At 43.9% G+C, this 4146-nt stretch overlaps 1 long non-coding RNA gene across 1 annotated transcript; it reads right to left on the bottom strand.

The window, feature by feature from the left end:
• Window positions 1-237: 237 nt before the first annotated feature.
• LOC139027235 (uncharacterized) lies at window positions 238-2579 on the bottom strand. Its single transcript, XR_011479293.1, has 3 exons — window positions 1513-2579; window positions 827-919; window positions 238-334 (listed from the first exon to the last, which is right to left on the bottom strand). It is a non-coding gene; the product is annotated as an uncharacterized lncRNA (long non-coding RNA).
• Between the last annotated feature and the right edge of the window lie 1567 nt (window positions 2580-4146).

The following is a 4146-nucleotide window of genomic DNA, read 5'->3' as shown; positions in this document are numbered from 1 at the left end:
CGACCTGGTTAAATAAATCCTGCTATATCTGACTTGGGTAAATAACCCTTCTATATCTGACTGGAGTAAATAACTCCTCTATGTCTGACTGGGTAAATAACTCCTTCATATATCTGGACTGCGGTAAATAACTCCTCTATTGTCTGACTGGTCGCGGGGGTAAAAACTCCTCTTATATCTGACTGGGTAAAATAACTCCTCTATATCTGACTGGGTAAATAACTCCTCTATTATCTGACTGGGTAAATAACTTCCCTCTATATCTGACTGGGTAATTAACTCCTCTATATGCTGACGGGTAAATAACTCCTCTATATCTGACTGGGTAAAATAACTCCCTCCTAGTACTCCTGCACTGGGTAATAAAACTCCTCGTATATCTGGACTGGGTAATAACTCCTCTATATCTGACCTGGGTAAATAACTCCTCTTATATCTGACTGGGTAAATAACCCTCGTTATATCTTGACTGGGTAAATAACTCCTCTATATTCTGCACTGGGTAATAACCCTCTATATCTGACTGGTAAATAAACTCCGCTACACTGACTGCCCGGTAAAAGAACTCCTTCTACTATCTGACTGAGGTAAATCACTCCACTATATCTGATCTGGTGTAATGAACTCCTCTATATATCTGACTGGTAAGATAACTCCTCTTAATATCTGACTGGGTAAATAACCCCTCTATGAATCTGACTGGGTAAATAACTCCTCTTATATCTGACTTGAGTAAATAAACTTCCTCTATATCTGGACTGGGTGAATAACTCCTCTATTATCTGACTGGGGCTACATACTCCTCTATATCTGACTGGTAAATAACCCCTCTATATTCTGACTGGGTAAACTAACTCCTCTATATCTGACTGGGTAAATAACTCCTCTATATCTGACTGGGTAAATAACTATTATCTGACTGGGTAAATTAAGTCCTCTATTATCTGACTGGGTAATAAAACTAAATATCTGACTGGTAAATAACTCCTCTATATCTGATGGGGTAAATTAAATCCTCTATATCTACTGGGGTAAATAACCCCTCCTATATGTCTGACTGCGGTAGAATAAACTCCTCCTATATCTGACTGGGTAAATAATCCTCATATCTGACTGGGTAAATAACCTCCTCTAAGCTGACTGGGTAAATAACTCCTCTTAATATCTGGACTGGGTGAAATTAACCCCCTATATCTGACTGGGAGTAAATAAACTCCCTCATATCTGACTGGGTTAAATAAAACCCCTCTATACTGACTGGGTAAATAACTTCCTGCTACATCTGACTGAAGTAAATAACTCGCAATATATCTGACTGGGTAAATAATCCTCTCTACATCTGACTGGGTAATAAACTCCTCTACATCTGGACTGGGTAGCATACTCCTCTACACGGAACTGGGGAAAGAACTTCCTCTTATATCTGACTGGGTAAATAACCCTCTATTATCTACTGGGCTAAATAACTCCCTAATATCTGGACTGGGTAAATAACTTCCTGCTATATCTGACTGGGTAAATAACTCCTCTATATCTGACTGGGTAAATAACTCCTCTACATCTGACTGGGTAAATACCTCCTCTACATCTGACTGGGTAAATAACTCCTCTATACCTGACTGGGTAAATAACTCCCCTACATCTGATTGGGTAAATAACCTGATATAGAACCAGCGACTTGGGCCTCGACTCGGACTTGGAAGTTTAGTGAATCGACCGCATCACTGCTAAATAGAATGAATTGTCATTAGTACACAGTATGCCGTTTTAGTAAGTAGTACGCAAGCCAAATTTGGGACACGGCCAGTGTAAAACCCCAGAAGGTTGGTTTCCAGAACAGAACACCTTGTGGATCCATTAATGCTGATTCATCCCCTCGGTTAGAGCTTCTCCTGCACTACCAAGACAACAGCTAGAAAACTGTCCAGCAAACTCCCCCTCCCCACCTTAACTCAGTGACCCAAATCAACCCCTAGCCCCTTCCCCCTAGCCCCTATTCACCAGGGCAGATCTGAGAGGATAGGTTTAAGTCATATTGCTCATATTAAATCAACCCCTAGCCCCTTCCCCTAGCCCCTATCCCCTTCCCCTAGCCCCTTCCCCCTAGCCCCTATTCACCAGGGCAGATCTGAGAGGATAGGTTTAAGCCATATTGCTCATATTAAATCAACTCAGATTTCCAGACGTCTCCCGGCGAGGCCAGTTCCTCCCTTACCACATTACATACAATATCATCTGCCCTCTACGGGGTTGAACAGCCTTACGACAGCCTTACGAAGTGTCCTCACGCAGACATAGGTCCTTAGAGAGAGCCAATGTGTTCCCTATGTAGTGCACTATCCTACGCAGGCCCTGGTCAAAAGTAGTGCACTCCACAGGAAACAGGGGGCCATTCAGAACCCCCCCCCCCCCTCTGGCTGACCCCCTGACCTCTAACAATGTGGGGTCAACCCAGAGTGATGTTTCTTTCCAGGGGTCAGGGTCGGGGTGGCGTAACGGGGGACCAGTTGGGCATGATTCCACGGAAGTCTCTGGAGGCCTGAGTCCCAAACACATCCAGCACCCTCCTGTTCATAAAAGCAAATATCTTGTACAGACAGATGTAGTGGGAAATAGTTTTCACGCACACACACCCCAACCCCCCCCCCCAACCACTCAAAACCCACAACCACTTAGTACCTGGTTTCAAAATTTAATGTATCTTTAGAATTCTGGTATTTAAATGCATAGGAGTGGTATTCGAAATACATTAAAAATTCATTAAACTTCTTGTAATTTTTCAAATAAAAATATATGAATATGTATTCAGACTGTAATGTGAAGAAATTGAAAATAGAATTTGAAACCCAGATCTTGACACACACACAGCACGGACACACAAGACGGACACACAGACGGACACACATGACGGACACACCAGACGGACGACACAGATCGGACACAGGAATATTGTGCGTGCTTATTAATATCTTGGAAAATACATCAAAGTGACTCTGGACGACAACATAATGATGCTGCTCTCCTAAGAAGTTTAAACCCGCTTGATGTGTTTCTAACTACGATAAAGACACACCTGCCCTTTGTGAGCATGAGGAGAACAGTCCCAGTAGGAGGGTCTGAGATTCCTGCCACCAATCCATCACGCCTAGAAGCCAGAAGAGAGACCAGCAAGAGACAGACAGACAGAGAAAAGGGTCAAGCAACTTGAAAGTTGTGTGTGGTGTGTGTGTGTTTAATGATTGCGGTGTTGTGTGTGTGTGTGTGTGTGTCCTTAATGATTGCGGTGTGGTGTTGTGTGTGTGTGTGTGTGCTGTTGTGTGTGTGTGTGTGTGTGTGTGTGTTTGTGTGTGTGGTGTGTGTGTGTGTGTGGTTTAATGATTTGGCGCGTGGTGTGTGGTGTGTTCTTAATGAATTCGGTGTGTGTGTGTGGCTTAATGATGCGGTGTGTGTGTGTTTCCTTACAGCCTGGAAGCAGATTGCGGTGTGTGTGTGTGTCTTAATGATTGCGTGTTGTGTGTGGTGTTTTAACAGCCCTGGAAGCAGAAGATTGTGCGGTGAGTGTGTGGTTGTCTTTAATGATTTGCGGTGTGTGTGTGGTGTGTTCTTACAAGCCTGGAGTCAGATTGCGGTGTGGTGGTGTGTGTCTTAATGATTGCGGTTGTGGTTGTTGTTTCTTACAGCCGGTAAGCAAGATTGCGGTGTGGGGTGTGTTGTGGTCTTTAATTGAATTGCGTGGTGTGTATGTGTGTGTGTGTGTGTTGGTGTGTGTGTGATGTGTGTGTTTGTGGTCTTAATGAATTGCGGTGGGTGGGTGTGTGTGTTTGTTACAGCCTGGAAGCAGATTTGGCCGGTGGGTGTGGTGTGTTCCTTACAAGCCTGGAAAGCGAGATTGCGGTAGAATATGGCCATAGATGATGGTGTTCAGCCTGGGAGAAGTAGGGGAGGTTGGCCCGTCTCAAATGCCCTTTTAAAGTACATGGTTCTGGAGAGGGACCACAGTGGTACACAATAAAAAACATATGTGCTTTTCAATCTTGACACACATCTGAAACAGTAAGTTATCATTTCCCCTACACAATACCAAGGTTCTTTGTGAATGTGTCCGGAGGGATGTGAAAAAATTGGGACAAACAGAAGCACAGGACC

Source organism: Salvelinus sp. IW2-2015, unplaced genomic scaffold (genome assembly GCF_002910315.2).
Source record: "Salvelinus sp. IW2-2015 unplaced genomic scaffold, ASM291031v2 Un_scaffold8518, whole genome shotgun sequence".
NCBI lineage: Eukaryota > Metazoa > Chordata > Actinopteri > Salmoniformes > Salmonidae > Salvelinus > Salvelinus sp. IW2-2015.
Note: the sequence above shows the minus strand (reverse complement) of the source record. Positions and strands in the feature narration are given on the sequence as shown.